This window comes from Anser cygnoides, chromosome Z (assembly GCF_040182565.1).
Source record: "Anser cygnoides isolate HZ-2024a breed goose chromosome Z, Taihu_goose_T2T_genome, whole genome shotgun sequence".
Taxonomy (NCBI): Eukaryota; Metazoa; Chordata; class Aves; order Anseriformes; family Anatidae; genus Anser; species Anser cygnoides.
Window position 1 is genome coordinate 4685697 of NC_089912.1, and position 24477 is coordinate 4710173.

At 39.7% G+C, this 24477-nt stretch overlaps 1 long non-coding RNA gene across 3 annotated transcripts; it reads left to right on the forward strand.

Moving 5' to 3' along the window:
* The first annotated feature begins 489 nt into the window (after positions 1 to 489).
* LOC136788959 (uncharacterized) lies at positions 490 to 18117 on the forward strand. 3 transcript variants are annotated; one of them, XR_010827616.1, is made up of 6 exons: positions 490 to 3735; positions 4248 to 4421; positions 5423 to 7076; positions 11167 to 11314; positions 12445 to 12691; positions 14342 to 18117. It is a non-coding gene; the product is annotated as an uncharacterized lncRNA (long non-coding RNA). The 3 variants fall into 3 exon arrangements; XR_010827613.1 differs by having other exon boundaries at positions 12445 to 18117; XR_010827615.1 differs by having other exon boundaries at positions 6894 to 7076; positions 12445 to 18117.
* Positions 18118 to 24477: the final 6360 nt, after the last annotated feature.

Below are 24477 nucleotides of genomic sequence, written 5' to 3' on the forward strand. Positions count from 1 at the left end.
TTTCTGCACGGGATGGTGCTGACATGTAGCAAGGACGAAGCATGATGGTATGGAAGAGCAGTGACTGGCACACCAGCTGGCCAGTGCAGGCTTTCTTCTCCTAAACCAAGCTTTGCAGCCCCAGCCCCTGGCAAATGGGTGCCTCCAGGAGTTCAAGAAAGAGCCCGGATAGGCACAACGGCCGAGCACGGTGGTGGTTTGCAGCTGGAGGGCAGAGAGGAGCGGCTGGGTTGGCTGGGGTGGCACAGACCAACAGACCCGTCTGCAGCTGGCTGCCCGGAGTGGTTACAGACGCACTGCTGGACAGTGGAGTTGGAGAATTGATCTTTTGAGCCCCAACTGAGGGCATAAACGTGGTCCTTGGCTACCTGATACAGACTCATGTGTTTCCTGCGAGCAGAAATGTACAACTGTTGTTGTGTTTGCAAAAACACCTGGTCTTTGGTTAACAAACAAGTTTATTTTACCAGTGCCAAGTACTTAGTGAAATATTTATTAGTAAAGTACTTATTACTGAAGTAACTTCTGTTTGTTACGCTTATAGAATATGGGCTGTGATGACAGTCCTATTTTACTTCAGGTACAAAATACAAATGATCATACAAACGAAAATACAACGATTCCTAACTTCAGTCTTCCCACGTTCTGAATAAATGCTGATCTTGCAACAGAACAAAAAGATGTTTGCTCTTATTTTGTTCTGCTTCTGCTTTATGCTGTCTTTAGGAAAACTTTTCCTATTGACATTCCTGTGCAGTGTGATTCAGGGCATGTACACTATGGCATATTTTATTAACATGTAAGATGAAATATCCTACCCATTGCAAGCCTTAATAAATATGAAAGCGTTGCACCGGACAACAATGCCTGTGCCCACTGCAAAGCTTTAATTGCTTGGGAAAACTGAGCAAAAATTAACTTCACATCGTGAAGCTATAAAACAAATTAAGGACATTGAATCATCTGCAATGCCTCTGGTTATATCTGCTAAATATTTTCTAACCATTCTAAGAAAGTAAAACAGAAGGCAAACCCGCCATGAATAGAAACAATAATGGTCAGTAGCAAGCATTGCATGTTGTTTGAATGGAAAGCAATTTATCACTTCTGAAATAAAAGCTGTTTATTCTTGTGTTTCACTGTCTGTAGCAATCTTTACAATCTATCTGTGAAAAAGTGAGGCACTGTACCACTATTAGCATATGAATACTTGACACACCAAATTGGCTGTACAATAACAGAAAGACATTTACTATTGGTGTTATGCACACAGACAAAGCAGCCATTTTGGGGGAAAAAAAAAAAAAAGGCAAAAAAGAGAGAGAAGGAGAAAGAGGTGGTGAGGGTGTTTAACCCATTGCCTGTCTCTCTAGTTTCACACCACTGCTCTGACGGGGCAGCCTGGCAGAGCATCTGGAAGTCCCCCAAAAACACGAGCACCCAGGTTAAATTCCGGGACAAAGATCATACATGATAAATGTGCATCCAGACTAGAAAACCAGTGCAGAATGAGCAATTCTGTGCATCTTTGCCCAAGGCAGGGGGTGGCAGGGTGCGGAGGCTGCACAGGAATGAAGCATTGCCATGGTACAGTTTTATTTCACGGGCCTTGGGTCAGATGTGTGAAACTATTTCTCAAAGAGGCTGCATACATAATTGAGGCCCTATGAAGGGCTCTCAGTTGAAGTTGCCAGGCTACATTTGTTTCAAAAGCAGAGCCATTTGTTATCAAATTTAAATTAACTCTCTCAGCGCTGACTTGGGGTTTACAGAACAGCGTGTCAGGTGGTACTAGCTGTTGGAGGAAGGAGGAGCAGTGCCTGGTAACTGGCAGCAGCAGCATTTCACAAAGAACAGGAACCTTGGCTCCATTTAGGCCTGTGAATTGGTAATTTTGATAAAAATAATAATTTGAGGGGTATATTTGTGCCTTGTTTTCTCATAGGAGCCACGGTCCTCTCAATCTTTCTTTTTTTTCTTAAAAAAAAAATCATCATGATCTCAGCTTTAATTTGGAAATAAATTAGTAAATCAATATTTGCTGTTGTCTTCCTGCAAGTATACTATGTCTGCCTTCTTTTTTTTTGTCTTTTTTTTTGTCTCTCTCTTTTTTTTTTTTTTAATGGGTTTTCAGCTGTTTAACTACACAAATAGGCAACTGGGAAGATATTTGTAAGTTTCATCACCGTGTGACCTACAACAGCTGGGCTTGATCCTGCAGTCTTATCTTGCACCAGCAGACCTGGTAGATGTGACTGCAATGTGACTTTTGTCACATTGCAGAGTGACTAAGGAGACAAAAGATGCCCAGGCCACACACCCCAAAGCACAAACATCCCTTTTCTGCATTCAGTGATGTTCACTAGGTTCGTGCTCTCCTTGTGCACGTAATTAAATTAAATTAAATTAAAAATCTTCAGTAAATATTTTAGCAGGTGAGTGCCATTGACAAAATATTTGTGGAAGGCTTGTAGTGGATAGGGGAAGAGCAACTGACATCATCTACCTGAACTCATGCAAAGCATCTGACACTGTTCTACATAATATCCTTGTCTCTAAATTGGAGAGACATGGATCTGATGGATGGGCCACTCAGTGGGTAAGGATTTTGCTGGATGGTCACACTCAAACAGTTGCAGTCAATGGTTCGATATCCAGGTGGAGATCAGTGACCAGTGGTGTTCCTCAGGGGTCAGTACTGGGACCAGCAACATTTAACTTCTTTGTTGGTGACATGAACACTGGGACCGAGTGCATCCTCAGCAAGTTTGCTGATGACACCAAGCTGTGTGGTGTAGCTGACGTGCAGGAGGAAAGGGATGCCACCCAGAGTGACCTGGGCAGGCCTGAGTGGTGGGCCTGTGAGAACCTCATGGAGTTCAACAAGGCCAAGTGCAAGGCCCTGCACCTGGGCCGGGGCAATCCCAAGCCCAGTACAGGGTGAGTGGAAAATGTATTGAGAGCAGCCCTGAGGAGGAAGACCTGGGGCTGGTGGTTGATGAGAAGCTTGACATGAGCCAGCAATGTGTGTTTGCAGCCCAGAAAGCCACCCGTACCCTGGGCTGCACCAACAGCAGCGTGGGCAGCAGGGCGAGGGAGGGGATTGTCCCCCTCTGCTCTGCTCTCGTGAGACCCCACCGGGAGCCTGCGCTCAGCTCTGGGGCCTCCAGCAAAAGAAGGACAGGGACGTGTTAGAGGGGGCCCAGATGAGGCCACGACAATGATCAAGGGTCTGGAGCACCTCTCTGCTATGGAGCCAGGCTGAGGGAGTTGGGGTTGTTCAGCCTGGAGAAGAGAAGGCCCCAGGGAGACCTCACAGCGGCCTGCCAGTGCCTAAAGGGGGCTGGGGAGGGACTCTGTGTCAGGGGATGTAGGGATAGAACAAGGAGTAATGTCTTTAAAGTAAAAATAAGAGATTTAAATTAGATATAAGGAGGAAATTCTTCATTCAGAAGGTGGTGAGGCCCAGGCCCAGGCTGCCCAGAGGAGCTGTGGCTGCCCCACCCCTGGCAGTGCCCAAGGCCAGGCTGGACGAGGCCCTGCGCACCCTGATCTGGTAGCTGGCATCCTTGCCCATGGCAGGGGGATTGGAACTAAAAAATCGTTAAGGTCCCTTCCAACCAAAACCATTCTATCATTCTCTGAGCTAATCTCATAGCCTGGAAGGAAGCCTTTGTGATGGGCACTTTTAATGCCCTGTCTGGTTCCACTCTCAGCGGATGATGGACTCCTCAGGTCAGCAGAAACAGGAGGGGAGGGGAGAGGAGGGGAGGGGAGGGGAGGGTGGGGAGGAAAGGGAAGGGAAGGGAAGGGAAGGGAAGGGAAGGGAAGGGAAGGGAAGGGAAGGGAAGGGAAGGGAAGGGAAGGGAAGGGAAGGGAAGGGAAGGGAAGGGAAGGGAAGGGAAGGGAAGGGAAGGGAAGGGAAGGGAAGGGAAGGGAAGGGAAGGGAAGGGAAGGGAAGGGAAGGGAAGGGAAGGGAAGGGAAGGGAAGGGAAGGGAAGGGAAGGGAAGGGAAGGGAAGGGAAGGGAAGGGAAGGGAAGGGAAGGGAAGGGAAGGGAAGGGAAGGGAAGGGAAGGAAAGGAAAGGAAAGGGAAGGAAAGGAAAGGAAAGGAAAGGAAAGGAAAAGATGAAAAGAAAAACTAATTTTGCAATCTGCTCACAGTTATGACAAAAGATTTAAAAATGGCTAAATTTATCAAATGAATTATTAATCGTTAATTATTTGCTCTGTCTTGCCTTAAACTAGGTTTACTCAGGCTAATCAGCAAAGATATGCCAACTATTAAACCCAGCAGAACATCCCAGCTGTGCACATGATGTGTGTGTGCCTGAACATGTTGTACATTGCAGGCATTTTTAGCAAGAAACAGATGCCCATACTTTTGTAAATTCTGTATGAAGGACAATGACACTTTTCCCAGTAAGTTTTGTTTCAAAGTATTAAAGGTTCATAGTTTTAGAGCTTTTAAACCTGAATTTTTTATCCAATTCAATTTGACATTTCTATTTTCATACCCCTGATAAATTAGCTTTCCTAGCTAAGTGTAAGACTTACCATTGTGAAGCTTAATGTACTGTGCTAAATATAACATTCTTAACTACCCATGTTTTTCTTTCTTGATACATAAGCCTAGAGCATTTAACGTACATCCCTTCATCAGCACAAGATACTGATTTGTCAGAGGCAAGTCAAGCCTGTTGTAGCTGTTGACACACATGCCAGCAAGACTGAACTCATCTCTGTGGTCTCTGAAACTCTGGTTTCAGAAAAATGGCAAGAATACCACTGAACACTGTACCACTGAATACTGAAATTACTTTTTCCCCATAAAAATGGACATTCTGGTTTTTAGTATTCATATAGCTAAAAACATAAATAATTGTTTAAACAGTTAACAAGTGACTGCATCAAGTTGTCTGCCATATTGGAGACTGATCTGTCCTGTAATCTACAAGCATTTTCTGAAAAATCAGAAGCAAAGACAAACTGAATTAAAAAGTTAGGACAGTGAAGTTACACAGTACAGCATTTACCCTTTGATTTTTTAAAAGAAAGCTATGTCATGCGTGCACGCTCCTACACAGCCCTGGATATGATCCTGAAACTACAAACTATTTGCTTATTTAAAGCTCTGTGCAGCTAACAATGCTACAGGGCTAGTAAATCCTACCAAGCACTCTTTGAGATTTGTGTTTATTTACTGGTGGAGGTAATGTACCATACTTGTGTATCCATGACAACACTGTAACATGCCAGAGCAGCACTAGGTCTTTTCTTGCTACTCCAATATGAGATTAAAAGTAAGAGGCTAAATCTTATTAAATAGCAGAAGCTTTTCAGAAGATAAAACATAAAGTTTATGGGAGCATATGATAGTTGTTCATGGTACTATATTTATGCTATTTCAATGCTTTCATTAGGTTCATCTGCTGATTGTAAATAGCACTGGATGGTGAGCATACCAGGAGAGATAAAACTTTGCAGTTCCTTCTGGAGTTCTTAATGCAGGAACGTGGCTCAACAGTGTCAGGCTTGAACTGCTAAGAATATCCATTTTAAAGAGTATTAAATTGGATCATACTGTAATTTCTGTCTTTTCTTGAAAGGTGTTTCTGGCTCTTAACTATTTTTTGTTCACATGAAAAATACTTTGATGAAGAATGTTATGTAATCCAGTGGATTAGTAATGTAATTGCCTATTTATATTTATAAATCTGTGCATTCTCTCAGTGCATTTGTGTTTGCCATGGCATTGATATGTTATAGTGATATGATTGAGACACAAATTGTGTATATGGTTGTGGAATTTAGACATAAAATGAAAATTCAATTCTTTATAAGCCATTGTTTTACTTAATGTTACTCCTGATCATGTTATGATTGCTTTGACAAAGGTTTAACATTTAAAGGTTTAGAAAAGCACCTTGAAAAGTTAAAACAAATTAACTCTGTGCAAGCAAATCAATGCAGTAGAGAAAGAAATTCTTTGCTAGCAGTAGTCCTCAGAACAATATTTATCTTCTCACTCTTCAATAAATAACACAGTAGGTCAAATTCTAGCATAGGTTTCTGGGCATTCATAGATTTAAATGACAAAAGATTTTGATTTAATATATCAGATGTCCTCCAACTATATTTCATTTTCCAGATGTGTTAGTATTCAAGCTATTGTCCAAAGTATGGGTTTAACATGTTACCTATCATCTGATCACAGGATAAAGAGAGTTTTCTGTTTTAATATTGTCTGTTACTTGATTGGTCAATTAATTCACTATGATTAGAAGTGAAGAAGTCCTGAAAAAACTCAGTAAGCCTTAGCTGGAACCAACCCATTAAACAATTCATTAAACAATGTGGATTAGGATACAGCAGCTCTGGAAATTATACAGAAAGGACCCCTCGGACTGTACACAATATCTTCTTATTGGTTTTCAGAATAACAGCAAAATAAAATGCAGAAGAAAGACATGGGTTTTAGTCTGTTGTTGATTTAATTTGATCATCAGACTTCAGGATGAGAGGGGGTGGCTTAGACAAGTGTTGTTCATGTGTGTGTCTGCTTCCTGATGTGTGCACTCACAAAGAAAGCTGTGAGTTTGGGGTGGGATGTGGGGATATAATTGTTCCTATTGCTATCTGGGCTAGCACTTACTCTGTGAGCTCAGGGGGAGCCTTGTGCTAAAGGCACCCATCTAAGTGCCTAACTTCCATTTTCAGCACAAAAAGGAGTGGAAGCTCCTCCTGGTGCTATTCTAAGGTGTACTTAACTGTCTGGCATCTCCAGTGTTGCAAGAACAATATTTTTCATGATTCCAGCTTTGATACTGATGTCAAATTGCCATCTAAACAGTGATGCAGAAATTCCTCTGAGCAATCTTTCTCCCTTTTCAGGTCATAGGCCATCACTGTTCTGTCTCCTTCAATATGTACCTGTGATGTTGTACAGACTTGTCAGAGAAGACTCCTAAAGACAAAGAAAAAATGAAGATCCAGCCAAAGTCCTCCCCATAGCAGAAGGAGATAGGAACGAGATCTACTCCCTTTGGGCAGTTTTGGTTGCACAGGTATTAGGAGGTAAATATCTCACATGATAGCATCAGTTTCACAGACAAGGATTCTCCCTTACCCAACGATCCCATTTAACTTGCCCTTGTGTGCCTTTTTTTGGGACCACAGGGAGGGATGCTGTGCCTGTGGCTGCTCAGAGGCTGGTGAAGAATGGGAGAGCCCATGAGACAACAGGGGCCACCAACCACGCTGGCAGCAACTTTCCCTCCAGTGGCTGTCACTGTTTTTTATCATTTATACTTATGCACCCCAAGATCAGATCTCCTTTAGTGTTTCTGCCCAACAGTAGGAAAAGTTAGTTCGCGAGTGATGGTAGACTGAAACTCATGCAACAAGTCAATATAAAAAGAAGGCAGCAAATTCAGGGAAGGCTGAAATAAGCAACAAACTGAAAATTAAAATAGTTTGCCAAAAATACTTGTTAAAAATGAAAGGCATTTTAAGAAAAGATAATATAGTGTGGAATGTATATGAAATTTGAGGCCAATAACTTTTCTATTGAGACATGAGACACGACATTGTCGTGTATGACAAAGCAATTCCTCTTTGCATCTGCCCTCCATGTTCCACAATGCATCCGGGATAGGTCTGTGGAGTGTAAAACCCAGTTTCAGTTCCAGTGCACAGCCACTGTCCTCACAGCTATTTGGTGATCAACATTGAGTGGCCAGCAACACTTCTACTGCAAATCAATGTTTTTATTATCAATAAAAAAACCACTGTATTTTATGAAATATTATATTAAAATTACATTAAAAAACAAAATAAATACCTTAAAAAATAAGCAACATGATGGCCTTTCCTGCAATCTGTTTCCACATATAGGCGCAAATAAATGTTGGGCAATTTTAGGGACTAGAATCCAAATGCAGGAATGGGGAAAAGTTTAACTGTTCTGTGAATAGAATACCGTAAATTTTGCTTGTATCGTCTAAGAGTAAGGTAGGGCAGTGTGATTGACAAAGATAAAGATGTGTGTGATAAACTTGCATTTTTGATTAGTGATGTGAACCAAACTGAGAAAATAGTAACTATGGAAAGATCTTGCATGGCCTTATAGTTTTCTCCTCATCAAAATATTTTTCCTGTTTATTTTTTTTTTCCTCCACATGTCAGCTACCAGAGTGTTTGAATAACACTTTCTTAATAACAGGATTTGTCATTCTTATCAACTATGTTAGAGCAACCTGTCAAATTTTACTCAAATGCATCCTATTGACAAAGTTCACCACATAGTTAACAAATGTTGTGTATGGTATGTAATATTTTCTGTTTGATAACATCCCATTAGGTAAACTGTTTTTGAAGATCTCAGCTGATATTATGTGTTCAAAATACAAAAAAGCAAAACATTTTTATTTATTAGAGTCCAGATGTTGATTTAGCTGTTGTTTATATGCACATCTGTATAGTATTTACATAGCAAGAAAACACCAATGATTTTTAAATTTAGCTAATGTGTCACAGTTATGCAGTTGCAGATCTGGAACAAGTATAAAATCTCATATTAGCAAGGAAATATATAAAACAGTGATTTACACCTTACATTTTGTTTGTAGGATGACATTACTGACTCTGCTAGACAGAATCAGTGTTCCCATTACAAAAGTGGAAGTGGTCTAAAGAGGTTTTGTTGAATGTGGCTCTGCTGCTGACATTATTGACTGCAAACATAAGTCACAATACAGTACCACAAATTGAGTTGCCATCAGTAGCTCTGGGCACAAAACAGACAGCTAGCAACAGGTAAATTGTAAAAAAGATATATAGGTTCTATTTGATTCAGATAAGCATCCAAAAGCATTTAGGGTGGTTGCTGGGATGGACTAATGGAAGGATGCCAGTGTATTTCAGATGATGTTTTAGGGTGCCTAAAAACAACCAGAGTTTGATGGAAGCAGCTGTTTCCACTGCTGAAGTCTCTAATGTGCTTACCTAAAGCATACACTAGGGCACTCAATATAAAGATACTGGAAATGCAGTGACATTGCATGAACTTTGCACAGCAGTAATCTGATCGCAACATCGTTAATTATTGCAGAGGATGTGCATAGGCAAAAGTGGAAAGCAAGGAACAGCAGTTGTCACAATTGACTAAACATGCCACAGAAAAGAAATAAGTAATCACAGCTGCAAACAGCATTTCAGCTGATCCTTACACAGAAAGGATTAAGGAAGAATATCTGCTTCAGAAATGGGTTAGGTTGCCGGAGGGTTTGTTTCTTTCTTCCTTTCTTCCTCCTAAAGGTCCAATTGTGAATTTCATTGCATCCTCTAAACTCTGAAGTTCATGCAAATTGAAATCTTCCGTTCTTATTTCTGGTGATATTATACCTTTAACATTTTGTCAAATTCTCCCTGTATATATATAAGAGTAGACATTTTTTTATTTTTAAATATAAACTGAGGCTGGTTGTGTGGCCTCGTCCTTAATAACATTCCTATGTTTCACCAGAGCTGAGGTGGATTTTAAATACTATAAAGGTGTGTTGTCTTTACTTTCTCAGAAATGACTGCAAGACTCTTCTGTTAGAACTTGGAGGCACATTTCAAGTTTCTTTTAATGGTCTTAATCCCAAAATATGCACAACCAAACAGTTTTGCAGTATAATATGAATAATACCATACAAAATTTGATAAAACAGGTTATACAAGTATTATTCTTATTAAAAATATATATCTAAAAGCCAGATTTCTCTGTCATTTCAGAACTCATATATCTGTATTTAAGTTCAGTTCACTGTGAGTAAAATGATATTTTTTCATTTTCAAATGCTTAAATGTAAGTGATGTACAATTTGACTTTACATTAATAGTTTTCTCTAATACATTTTTTCCCCAAATTTGAACTGTATTCAAATGGAATAGAATACACAGAATTTCAGTAAGAAAACAATTTTTAATTTAATATTTTTTTCTTTTTTTTTTCAGTTGGTAGTTTTATTATAATAAAGACTTGTGGTTGTCAAAAAACAACAACAAAAAATCTTGGTGCCTGGTTATATCATTAATCTAGCTGCACGTTATTTACAAATTTCCTTGCCTGAGCGTAAGTGTGTGAGTTAGGCAATTAGGATATAGGATACTTTGGTTAAATTTCTTACATTTGTTGAATTACTTAAAAGTGATAGAACGAAGTGTTCCAAGTCCTAAGGCTAGGCAGGTAAAACCATCTCAGATCATTTATATTCAATCTAATTTTAAAATCAACAAACTCCCTGAATTCTACAGGATTTTAAAGGGTATATTAATCAGTGTTGATGTTGTTTAACTGTAGGACTTATTTAATGTATGCACTAGGAAAAAAATGCAGTTCTTACCTGTCTCTCTTTTGAGACTGCATGTGTTCTTAATCAGTTCAGTATAGACACTGTCACCAATAAGCAAAGCCTACGGTGTCTGATTGCGTTACCTGAGTGTGTTCTGACTGTATTCTGAATACTGGCCCAACTCTTACATATTTTGCAGCAGTAAATCTAGACTCTGAATTGTAAAGCTTGAGAATATATTCCACTCACTGATCAACTTCTAAAGAGTTCTCCCAAGTTCTCCCCTAGAAGAGGCTCAGTGAGGTAATTAACGGTCTTGGGATACCATCAACACACAGACACGCTCCTTCCTGTTCTTACGGCTGTGACTCAGCCTAAGTTCATTGGACTGGTTCTTGATTTACCTTCCTCTAACACCAGGGTTCATAGTTATGTGACATGCAGATGCTATTTTCATTAGTTTGAATACAAATATTAGACTAAGCAAATGTATAAAAATTCGTCTCTCAGGCTCACACCCTGCAGAGCACTGAGGTCCCTGGGTTGACTTCACAGGAGCGGAGAAGAAAATTCAAATCCCCTGTCTTTTGAAGCATCAGATTCAAGTTGTTTCATTGTAGTATGCTATATGCTTCAATACTCCACACACTCCCTGACTGTTTTTCTCTACCTGCATAGAAGCAGTCTGTATACATGGTCTGTTCAAGCAGCTCCCATGATATGTCTATAATGCTATTGTTCACTTTATACATGCCCATAGAAGTAAATTACAGATATGTTTTTATACAGTGCTCTTAAATATAATTCTCTCTCTTCATTTTCTACAGGAAAAATGGAGTTTAGAGCTGACTTTCAACACTTGATGCACATTTGGCAGGAGGCCAAGGCGAATCAGAATAAACATCCAGAAGGATATGCCAAACACAAGAAAATCATAGCAACTTAATATGATTTAATACTAACAAAGCAGTTAAGGTTAGTGGAAACAATCCTTGATCTTTTCTTCTTCTAATAAGTTGAAAATGATTTTAGAATGTATCATGTCTAGGGTTGCTCCCTCCAGCTGGAACTATCTATCACAGACTAGGTGGAAACACTATTTTTTGCCCATATCACAGCAGCAAAACTCTTGAGCAAAACTTGTGGCAGAGGATGCAACACTTTTTGCTGCTGAACCAATTTAAGCATCATGTGTCTGTTCAGACACCATGGGCTGAGAAGCTGCCCTGCCCTGGGCATCAGGTGGTTAGAACATGCAAGGAGGGGCTGCAGGAATGGATTAATCTCAGTGAGGTCCAAGTGATGGTTTCCTGAAGATCTGTTAGAAACAGGAAAATGTGAGAAAGCCCAAGAGGCTGCAGGTCCAAAGGAGACCCTGGGTTGTTTTACACTAGCCTTTATGTTGAGGACAAGCATGGAAAGTACCTACAGGGTTTGATGACAGGCACCCAATTGTAAACCGTTCTCCTGCTTATGCATTTTAATAGATTTTTTTCCTAACACATTTCTCAATTAGTTGCCTCTGAAGTAATGATGTCAGTGCTGCTATACTGTCAGCACTGTAAAGAACATTTGACTATAATTTGCTTTACCTTCAAATGGAGAATAAAATTTAAAGAATTATTTATATTGAGTTAACAAAATGATCCCAGAAAGATACTTAAGCTTTCATTTAGCTCATCTGCTGTTTAAAATCAGGTGGCAGACATTATGTTCACACATCTGCTGCTTAATCTTATCATCATCATCATCACTATCATCTCACATGAACATAATTACTCTTACTGTAATGTGTAAATTTCAATACAATGTGTAATGGCATTTTAACAACGGGTGGGAAGTAAATGCCTCTTTGACTGGGCTAAATGGTGTTAGCAAATAAGTATGAACTGCATAAAGATGGGAAGTGTTACTTTGCAGGATACAGTTGTTATAAAGTTAAAAAAATAATAATAAAAAATACAGAAAATTGTTGTCAGTTCTCCACAGATCTAAACTTAAAACTAGTTAGGACTTGAGGTTTTTATGATCTGTAATGTGCTAGAAGTTTAGGCTAGACTTGCTCTCATTTGCAGCTACCACATTTAATCAATTTCGTGTTTCAGATGAAAATCACACAAAGCTTGTGACCGCTTTTTTATACTGGCTGGCATCCTGTGACAAGTGGGGTCCCCCAGGGACTGGTGGGTGGGCCCCGTGCTGCTCAACACCTTCACGGATGACCTAGATGACAGCAATGAAAGCACCCTCAGCAAGTTTGCTGCTGGCACGGCACTGGCTGATGAGGCAGACATGTCAGGAGGGAGAGACATAGAGATGTGGACGGGCTGGAAGAGTGAGTGAGCAAGAACGGTATGAACTTTAACAAAAAAAAAGTGTGAGGTTCTGCACCTGGGACAGCATGGCCCAAGAGCCCAGCCCTGCTGAAGGGGACTTGGCAGTCCTGGTGGACACCAAGCTGAACAAGAGCCAGCAGTGCTCTGCTGGAGCAATGAAGGCAAATCAGATCCAGGGCTGCATCCTTGGGGGCATCAAGCAGAGACAGAATCGTGATCGTCCCACCCTACTCAGCACTTGCCAGGCCACACCTGGAGCACTGTGACCAATTCTGGTCCCTGGGGTTCCAAACAGGCATAGATGGTCTGGAGAGGGCTCAAAGGAGGGCCACAGAGATGGTCAAAGAGCTGGAGAAGCTGCCCTATGGGTGAACACCAGAGGGGTTTTAGGTCTTTTCACTGTGGAGAAAAGAAATTTCAGACAATCCTCAGGATAACAGGATTCTGGAACTTAAACCATGGCTGCAAAGAGGACAGAGGCTGAAGCCACATGGAGAAGACAAGGGGTAAAGGGTACAAGCTGTACTGTGAGTGGTTTCATCTTGATAAAAGAAATTTTTTCCGTTGAGAAAGAAATCATTGGAACAACCTCCTCAGGGACATGGTGGATTCCCCATCACTAGAGGTTTTCAAGATGTGACTGAGCAGGGTGCTGTATAATCCTATCTAAGCTCCCTTTTCCATGAAAGGTTAGTCCAGATGATCTTCTGAGGTGTCTTCCAACCTGGGCTGCTCTATAAAGGCAAGGCGAGGAGAGCTTTGCAAAGTGTAGCAAATATTCCTGTGCCACCAGGAACCAGCAACAATGCATTTTGCAGCAGGACAATCTATAAAGAAAAAATGCATGCAAGACCAATTAACAGATTCCGAATCTGCTGAAGTAATAATCCAGTTTCAGGGCTGTATATTTGGTTTTCTTTCCCTGCTGAAGAAATATGTTTAAGATGGGATCTGGGTGTCCAAATTGGGATAAAACTGCATGGCAGCTGCATAAGGTGGGAAGGAAGAGCATTTTCCAGCAAAATCTTGCTGGTAGGGAAGTGAGCTCTTTGCTTCCATGTCTTAATGGAAGTTAGGAAAAGTAGATTTTGGGACTATCAGTGTGGCGTGAAGTGAGTCTGTGCTGAAAATTACACGATGGTCTGCCACCGCCATGAAAGAGGCCATTAGTTCTACAAAAGGACTAGGTCACTTCATGGGGATGTTTCCCATTGCTGAAATATGTTTGAATTAAATTAATTTCTGAATAAAAAAAAAAAAAACTGGAGATTTTAATGGATGGCACTAGGGTCAAAGTTCTGAATTCCGTTCTTTGTGATTTAAAACACAAACAATAAAACATGGATGAAAATGCAGCTCAATTCCATCCTCTTTTGTGTGTCTTTTTGTAAGTACCTGTATAAATGACTACCTATGAAAATATTCATATGGTTATAACCACCATCAGAAAATGTTTTTCACATCTTACAAACAATTTGTGTTTGTTTGAATGCTTTTCTCATTATATGAATAACAAAGTTAGAAGAAAGATGACACCTCATTTGTAGATCATTGTGTTTGACCTCCATGGAAAGAAGAGGTTTATTTCATGGTATTTATTTTATAATAAAGTGTTAACATTAACTCTGTTTTGTTTTGTTTTGCTTTGCTTTGTTTTGTTTTGCAGATGAAGCATCTTAGCCACATTCCATGAAAGCATTTAAGATTGATTACTGAGAAATACATCTACAGTCCTGAAACAAAATATGTTAACAAAAAGAAATCTTGATCTTTATCTGCATCATGGGACATTTTGAAAGCAGTAGGTGTTGATAAAATGTATATTGAGATGTGATGTTCTCACTGCTCTGGGGGCAGGGCAAGCTCTGCATTTGAACAGCATGTGACTTTAAAATGTTTGAGAAAAGGCACTACCAGACTGATATAAGTAAAAATATGTCTCACAATTTATTTCCAGCATTTTTTTTTTCTTTTGAGCGGAGAAGGCTTCTTTAGCAGGTGGACTGTTTTTAGCGCATACAAAAATGGCAAGGTGTGTGCTTCTTCATGCTCAAGAGCATGTCTTAAATCCTGTAGTCAGAGCCATGAAGACAGAGAACCTGGAGAGTACTCAGAAGCTGCTAGTGTAAGTGCATATTTAGTGGCACGCACTAGCACATGCATTAACCCATGCAGGTCCAAGTACTTGACTGGGTTCTTCAAAGAGAAGCAAGTCTGCTGAGCTTACAGTTGAAATAAATGGAAGATGGGAAAGGTTCATAAAACCCTGCAGTTGCATGTACAACCTCTGCACCAAAATATCTGCTTAGTCACCTACTTGTTTATTTATTTTAGGTGGCATTTGCCAGTAACTTTTACTAGGGCCCTTCCATTATTTACCTATTTCAATGCATACTGAACATGCCACTCTTCTATTAAATTCATTTGCTTACTCGTTTGATTACTTTTGATACTACAAGATCTAACAGACAAATAAGTTAAGGATGTTGTTTCATTTTAAATGCACTTAAACTTCAGAAACAGGCTAATTTGCATCCAGTCATCATTTTTGGAGTGGAAATCAACAAGCTATGATCAGTACCTAGAGCATGATTTTCCTATTTTATAATATTTATGAATTATCTTTTAATATTAAAAAGCCTTATGCTTCTATGAAATGTAGTTATGGATATTTCATTCTTTAAAGTTTTCTTAGAGAATTATCTTTATATTTATTTTCCATTAAATTACATTTTTTTCAAAAAAATTTTTTACTTTATCTTTGTGTTTCTTATAGTCAGATAGAATATTATAGATTTATATTAAAGAAAAGATAAAGTTTAGTGAAAAATCTTAAAACCATTTCAACAAAATTTTGTTTTCTACTGCTATTTTAGATTAAGGTTATAAATGCAGAGTTAAGCTATTTGGGAAATAGCTTAGTAGTTCCCTTGCAGACAAAATTTTGCTGAGAGTTCATGAGGCAAAGACGTAAAAACTAAGCTCTATGTGTGTGTGTGCATGTGTGTGTGTTGCCAAACCCTGCTGGTTGTTCAGAACATTTTTTTTTCCACCAGTACAACTTCATTTGTGATGTATTTAATGTATATTTCTTTCCCAATTTTCTGATGAAATAAATAGATCATATTGCTCAAGCACATTTTCCTGTTTGGACTCCTAATTAAAATCTTTACATTCTTTTAAATTCCTTTTCTAAATCTTTCAGGAGGTCCAGCTGATGAAAATATTACTCTTTTTGGTCTTTATCTATTTTAATTGGGTACTGTGGTGATGTGTAAACCTCTGGGCAGCACCATCCTGTAGTGATGGAAGAGTAACAAATAGAACAGCACAACTTGATTTTGAATAAAGGTTGTTGTTGTTGTTGCTGTTGTTTTTTAATAGCCAGGACCACACAATATCTGACCTCAGCATATTCATGTTACAAGTGGTTTTAAGGGCTGTGGACTTATTGCTTACCACCATTTTTTGGAAACAAACAAACAAACAAACAAACAACAACAACAAAACAAAAACAAAAAAAACTGCAAGGCTGCACGGTGGCGGTGCTGGGACAGGAGGTTCCCTCAACCTGGCTGCTGCTCAGCCACAATGGGGCTAAGCTCTGCTTGGTGCTCACCTCAGAGGGCAGTCAAGCAGCCTGGGCTTCCATGGGACGTCAGCCAGCACAGTCATGTCTTGGTGACCTTTAATTAACGAGTGACAATAATGAGAGATGTGACACCTAGCAGGGTGCATTTAGCTGCAGGTCCAGTTACACATCCATGAATGGACTGTTGTGGATGTCAGACAAAATGCATATCACAGCAAGGAAATCCTCCTTGTGTAGAACCATCCTGCTTCCTGATACCTCTGAGTCTTGTCCCCAGCCTCTAAATGCTGCAGCTAATGCCAACAGTGTGCAGAGCAAGGAACAAAAGGGCTGCTGGATCTTGCTTCTGCTGAAGAAGAGAGAAAGGCAAGGATTGACCTGTGACCCCAATGTATACCGGCTCTTTACATCACCATCCATGGAGCTCGTTTAACCCTGATTACTTAGGAATAATGAACAGCATGAGTGAATTTGGCTCTGGGTTTATTACGGACATCAAAAATAGAAAGGCAAAAAGTGTAAAATTAAGTGTATGTTCGTAAGAGTATTTGAGGGCAAAATTTGTGTTCTGTATTTAACAGAAAGCCAGAAGATGTGTGCGTATGGACACATGACCATCAGATGAGGGTAATACCACCAGCATCAAGCAGTATGTAATTAATCCCTTTAGCCACAGAACTTATTCCCTTGCCATGCTGCTCCACCACAGGACACAGCCAAAAGCTCTCACTTTTGCATTCCCCTTTTCACTGGTGTTCTCATCTCTGTACCAGCAGTTTAAAGAGTTAATAAAGTTTAATTGCTCTGAAAGGTCATTTTGCAACTAAACACAGCAATTCAAAGTGGAAAATGGAGTGGATACAAGGTGAGGCTTTGTGAGGTACTGATCTAGATGTGTTGCTTGAAGAACATTTGCAGCATTGCCTAATTGCTTTAGGTCACACATTAATGAACCCAGCAGAGCACTAGAGTTGCCTTCTGCTCACAGCTGCATTCTGCTCAGATGTCACGACACCTCTTGGAGCTACAAACGTCTGATACTGAACTGCCCAAGAACACGGAAAAATGTTCTGGTGTATTTTGCATGCTGAGAAAAACAGTGCTTCCTTCTGCCTAAACATTAAAAAGGTAGGACTTGCATCTGTTCATCCATATTATGCTTGCGGACTCCACCAGATTTAAGATTTATGACTACACTGTGATCAAACAGTATAGGACTGAATTTAGATGCATCTCACATCAGTTAGATCTTTATGGTTTTGTCTTCTGACAGCAACTATAGAACTTTGTACCTGGAAGCTGTCACCGTTGCACGTTTTATTTACAAGAGGCAGTCTGGTGCAGTCTGGTGTACTGGCTTCTAAGTTTCTAAGTCTCAGTACGTGAAATACAGGATTCAATCCTTGGCCTGATTATTCTTGCAAGAGCAAAACATCATAGGTATCTAGCCACAGTTGGAACTGATCATGCCCCTAGAAGGAGTATGGTTTCTTGTCAGTCCTTTTGCCATCAGTGGGTACCAATCAAATCAGACATCCTAAATAGCAACGTGAAAAAAACAAAAAAAAAAACCCAAAAACAAAAAAAAAATATTTAACTTTCTTTTCTTTTTTCTTTTCTTTTCCTTTGCTATTTCTTTTTCCTTTTCTTTAGCTTTTCCCCTTTTTTCCTTTTTTTTTCTTTTCTTTATTTTCTTTTAACTTAATATCTGCAATTAATTCAATTCATTAATTGTTTCTCTGCATTCTTCATTTTCCACTGCACTTCAGTTGACCAGTTCAGTTGCTTCAGTTCACCAAGCATGCTGATCCAAAAACAACTAACCTGGTTTCAGTCCTCCCTAACCTGCTCTCCCCTGTGATAGCTAGAAGTTTGCTCTTTTAACACAACTACTAGACATGACAACTGATTTCAGTCAAGTAACGACTGAAGAGCAAACCTAAATTAAACAGTTTTTGCTTTAGTGTCATTAGTATAACTTTGCTTCCCTTGGGCAGTGAGTCAACTCTTCCTTTTGTTTCCTGCCTCACCATTGATGTACATACAGAGCAGTTTGTAGCTACCTTTGATGTCCCTGCTGATATTTGCACTCACTTTTTGCCTGAAGGACATGAAACAGCTTCCAGTGAGCCATACCCAAGGTCCATCTGCCCTTTAATCTCATCTCCGGCCAAGGTCAAGAGTAGGCACTTAGGAAAGAGTTTAAGAGGGTATGTATTAATTTTTTTTATAATAGCCCTGGGAGGATTTTTTTTCCGGTGAATTCTCTCCATAACTTAAAAGAGATTTCACACCATCAGAAATAAACTGTCAGTCCATGCTGAGCCTACCACTGATGAACCTATTACAATGCAGTCTTACTAGTTTACTTGGTTTTCTTTTTCTGTTCCCCGATTCTCCCATTTTGGCAATTTGCATTCCTTCAAGAAGTGACAGCTCTCATGCCTTCTTTGTGCCTCTGTTTGGCTGAGGCCACCCAGATGAAGCTCCCATTGGGAGGTCAGTGATATCAGACTTTGTGTGTTCTCTTGTAAAAAGGTTTGGGTTTGATGAGGTAGCATCTTCCTACACTCCTTCTTCACCCAAAACCTTGAAAGAAAAAAATAAAAGCCTTTATAATTGTAAATGAACACAGAAGAAATAACCTTAATTTGCTTTTGACGGATGCCTCCATGGGGGTACACTCTTGTTTCACAAGAGTAAGAGGCTTTTGCAATCAGTTTGCACTTTGTAAATCACGTCTGAAGCCACAGGAGAAGAGATCAATCTCACTCAAGTGAGAGCAGCACCATTCAGAAGCGATACCTCAAATAGTTTTAAACGTCAGGGTTTGGGATCAAGGAGCTCAACATAGATTAATTTACCCAAAAAAGAAATAATTTGGCCAATATTTAGGTCCACGATGAAGCAAGAGGACATCTATGAGCATCAAGCCAGTGGTATCACACCAGCTCATGCAGCAGAAAATGAAGTGAAGGCCCAGATGTAGCCATAATCCTGGGCACAGGGCTTTCATATAGGACATTTACAGGTGGACACAGAAGTTTCCTAGTCCAGTACTTCCTTAAACACCAAGAAAAAAAAATTAAAAAATCGCTGTTTTCCTGTAGCTGATTCTACATCCACAACAGAAATGAGCAAGACAATCCCCAGTCAGTATATGTTTTCCTCATGGATTCAAATAATCAATTCTGCACATAAATGACACTTTCCTTTTCATTATTCATTCCAGCTGAGTGCACTTCTTACTTGGCCACATAATTTTTTTAAAGTGTATAAAAGCCACTTACCTGCATACCATGTACTTTGGAAGGCAAAATGGAGGAAATTGTTCCCAGGTAGAGTTGAGGAAGACCACCTAGGAGTTGTGTGTCGGTGTGGGATGGGGTTGAACCTGAAGATTTGCAAAACCTGCATATGTTCAGCCCTGCCTTTGGCAGCCCATGCTGTCTGACTCGCACTGCCAGCATGGGATTGGAACCCAGCAGAGCTCCCACACTGCTCCCATGGTTGTCCTGAGCCGGATATGCCCTTGGAAGTGGGATCCACGAGGTTAGTCCCCCTCTAAACCATCGAGATGTGCTCTATTGGTTATAATTTTGAGGAGAATAGTTTTCATCTTCGTTTTGTGTTTGCACCTCCAGAAATCACAGTCCAAAGAGGTCGGACCATTTGTCATCTGGATGCTATGCAAACACCTTAACAGGATGCTTAAATTAAGTGTTTCACCTGAAGGTAGTTGAAGTTAGAGGAAAAAAAAATCGTATTGCCAGCTGCTTGGCAGCTATTAGATCAGTAAGGTTGTCTGAGTATACAAATAACTGACTGCAAAAAATGAGGGAGTAGGGTAATACCACTTGGGTTCTGGCACAGACATATTAGAGAACTGAAAAACCCACTTAGAGTTAGATTTTCAGCACCCTGCAACATGCTCGTGTCACAAAGTTGCACATAACCCATGATTTCAAAACCTGCATGTGGTACCAGTGTTCCTTCGTGGGCATCTATTGCTGCTCCCATATTCAGGCATGAATAGAGGTTTGCAGATGCCTTTGTTAGTTTTAATGGGCATAAACACCAAAACACTAACCTGCACAAATGTCCAACAACATTAAAATGTACATATTGCTTTTAGGCATCTTCAAAGTGTGGGTGTTTACGGAGGAAGTAAGAAAAGTGTTGATCTGTTAAAACATTGCTGAAATTTTTTTTCCACCAGAAAGTACTTTCCTTATGAAATATTTCAGTGTTCTTATTTTAAATACACTGTATTGCAAATACTCCTCAATATGTTAAAAACACACATTAGAATGGAAATTAATTCAGATGATCAACTCCACAAGAAACAGAAACCCCTATTAACACTTTTTTTAATACATTTTAATGATGTCCAAAAAATATATTGTCTTTTATATAATGCTTTGACATCCTTTCAAATGACTGAATTAATACAATGTCCCAAGTCTTTCTTTCCTGAAAATACAAGAACAAATGTTAACCTGTTAAAAAAAAAAAAAAAAGCTACAAAAAAAAAAAAAGAAACAAAGAAACAGATTAAAAAAAAATACAAACACTGGTCCTGCACATCAACAGTGTGACCCTTTGTTGTATGCACAAAGAAAGCTTCAATTCCAAAGCTGTTGATCCAGATGTTTGTACAAACACTAGATACACTAGATATAGAGCACAAATCAAAAATAGCCGGACCATTACTTCAATCATCACTGATCTTTAAAGAGAGAGATTATTTAAATTATCTTACCCATGGAAGAGCATTCTGCATTGTAATCATTTATATTGCTACATAGAAATGAACAAAGGATTTCTTCTTTATCTAGGTATTTAAGCTGTGCTCATCCACGTGGGATTGCCTTTAATGACTTCAGGAGGGGTAATTCAAATAGAAGAGAGGAATGGAATTTTGTCTGCTCTATCCATCATCATTTCTAAAAGTTAAGGAGTGAAACAATGCGCAATTCTGATTTGAGCAAAAAAGCAAAATTTTTGCTCACTTTGCTCACTTTGGAAATTATGGAGTGCGTGATCCTGAATGTGTCCATATACCTGAAGATGCATTGCATGGTCTTTCCAAAAATACAGCAAAAAAAGGCAATAGGGAACAAAGCTGCTTTTTAGCACATAGAACCGTGCATATAGCTATCTTCAATCTTTATGGGAATGCTCATAGCCAGTTGTAGGGTTTATCTTGAAAGTCATCAGCTGAGGCTTTTTTTTTTTTTTTCCCTGCTGTAGACAAACAAATAGGAAATGCTTTATCTCCCACTCAATTGTGGAGAGTGTCTGAAGGAATCAGGAACATGTAAAGCAGCTGTGCCCTATTAGCAATCTTCAAGCAATATATTACCAGTCACTGTGAACGAATGCCCACACCCTTGATTCTTCACAGCAGAGTCTCACATGCCCATTTTATGAGCAGATGTGTAATTGTAGTCACACACAATGCAGTCTTTCAGGGAAGACAAAGAAGAAGAAAAAAAATAAAGGAAGAAAGATAATCTTTTTGGTTGGAGTGGGCTAGCAAAATCTACTTCCATAACATAACTTATCCATGCTGGGCATCTGTGGTGTGAGAGGAGCTGGTCACCCTACAGCCTGATTTGTATGGCCTGCCTTTGCCAAGAATTATTGCTGAGAATGATGCCTATGTTTGTCTGAGTGATCCCCATCCCTGGCTTCCCCTTGGCCAAGGTGTCATCTGATGGGTTGCAAATGTAAAAGCCATCTATGAAGTCCTGAATATCCCACTGGGACTAAACTTATACTTTAAGGATTTTACAACCCTGAACCAACAGAACGTGAGGTACCAGTCATGGTACAAGCTCTGCTTATGGAGATTCAGCCACAGATTCCAGTGGAGGTCTTGCTTTGCAAACACTGATCTCCTCCCCTCAAGTAATTCAGTGCTTTAATGACTTTAAATCAGCTAGAGATTGCAAATACCACATTAAAGTCAGGCAAACACTCTCAGGGGCTTTACGATGGAGAGTGGGAATATATTTCTTACTAATGCACATTAAAAATTATACGTATATACTTGTTTCTGTGAATATGTGATTGACAATTCCATGCACCAATTTTGCTTTGAAGCTGCACCATTCTTCATAATAAGAAAGGAAAATTTGTGGGGGGTTTATCTTAATTCTTAAGTATTCACACACTGCCCATCAGTTTTACATTTATCCCTAAAAAAAGCTAAGTACTCAAAAGCGAGCAATCAATTAATTAATTAACGGGAAAATTTGGTTTGTTGACATTGTAGGCTTCTGTTTTTCTGGTGGGACTCCATTCTGTCGCCTATTTGCGTTTCACACAAGAGACTTATTTTCCCCTGTTCTCTGACAACACAGGAAATATGTCTATGTAAGTGAGGAAGACGGTTCAGTCAGAGGCATTTCAAGCAAGGAAGCTGCTTTGGAGCACATGAGGATAACTGGAAGAGGTAACAATGAACTAAGCCATATTTACACAAGCAGTTGCAATAACAGCTCACAAGCTCTAAGAATGTTTTATTCGTATTAACTCAATTGCACAATTGGTTTGTCACTCTATACTTTACCCAACCTGTAAATCTCCCTGCCAGATAGGAAATCTAGTCCCATTGCCATCATCCTTCACATTAAGCACACATCTTCTGCTGCTGTACGTAAGGGAGGGTAGGGGGAAGGAAAATCTAAGGATTCTTTAAAATATGTTATTTTTTTAATTCTAACCACAACACATTAGAATAAAAAGCCCTGCACCTTACATTCCTTGATGAGCTTTATGGAAATTGCCATAATTGTGTGTTTTCTGTTTTTTGTGGCTTTTTTTTTTTTTAATGACTGCTTCCTGTAAAATACTTTTCATAGTGAAAGATCAAAGCAAAGCAGAAACGTCTGCTACAAGGTGATAATTCAGGTAAACGCACTCAATGGTAAAAATGCAAATGTTGAAATGTGATTGACTTTTCTTCTATTTAATGTTTATTTTCCCTGCCAAAGCAATGACAAGTTCAAACTAATTCCAGACCTGCTATAAAATAAATTGAAACCACTCTAAGTCAGCCCCTCTCCCTTTTTTTGAACTTAACCTAGATCTCAAATGGTAAAACACAGCTCAAAGGTTTCATCCAGTCAGCCTTCTATTGAGCTCCGGAAGTGTGAGAGAGAGCTGAAAAGAAATTACCCCAGATCTAAATATTTCCAAAATAATTCTGTCATTAATTAAAACCACGAGAACTTACCACCCCTGTTTCCTACCTGACAGCAGCTCTGATTTCTGTGCATATTGTGTGTCCTGTAATTCTGACCCATCCCCAGAATTAAACTTCAAATCAGCAAAATGCCCTGTCTTGACAATCCTAGATTTGTGAATAACAATAATTTAAGAAGTAAAACAAGCTGGGATACACTCCTGCTTGCAGATGCTATATGTGTGGTGCTTGAAGGTTGTTGGGAGAATGGGGACGCGCTGGTGGCACATGTGGTACATGCCAAAGGTGTGGGCTTTCCCTGCCTCTGCAGGCTTCATGAGATAATTCACAGCAGGAAGTGTCACATACCTCTGGAAAAGGGGAAATAAAGAGCATGGGTATCAACCATAATAACCTACAGCTTTGTTTGCCAATTTCATACTTTTTCATCTTTTTTTTTTTTTTCTCTCCACTTTGCATACAGTGCTACTGCAGAAAATCTCCTTTCTGGGAGTTTCTGGAGTTATCTCAAAGGTGGTTTTATTATTGTTATTATTACTGAAGAGGAAAGGCTGAATCTGGACTTCCCAGGTGTATCTACATTAGACCAAATACTGTAAATTCGAAGTGAGCCCAGTGCAACCTGCAAGCCTTTGGACAGGTGCAACGTCTTCTGTGGTGTCTTGCATGGAGCCTGCAGCAATGACAGTACAATTAATTACCATTAATCATGGCAACCTTGATAATTCAAACACTGTGGAAGACTAACATCATCTCTGGATTAAAGTTTCCCCTGCAGAAGGCTTTTTGTGATTGTGTTTACCTGTCACCTCTGTTCTGTTTTCCCACTCCATTGAAATATTAATATTCTCCCCAAAGGTGGGAATGTGGTGGAGCAGGAGGGAAGCCAAAGCTCCACTTCCCTCAATATCGCTGAGGGCACTGGGGGGAGATGTTTGGCACTGACTTGTCCACTGGGACATCACCAGGCTTGCTAGAAGAGGTGGTACTGGACTTT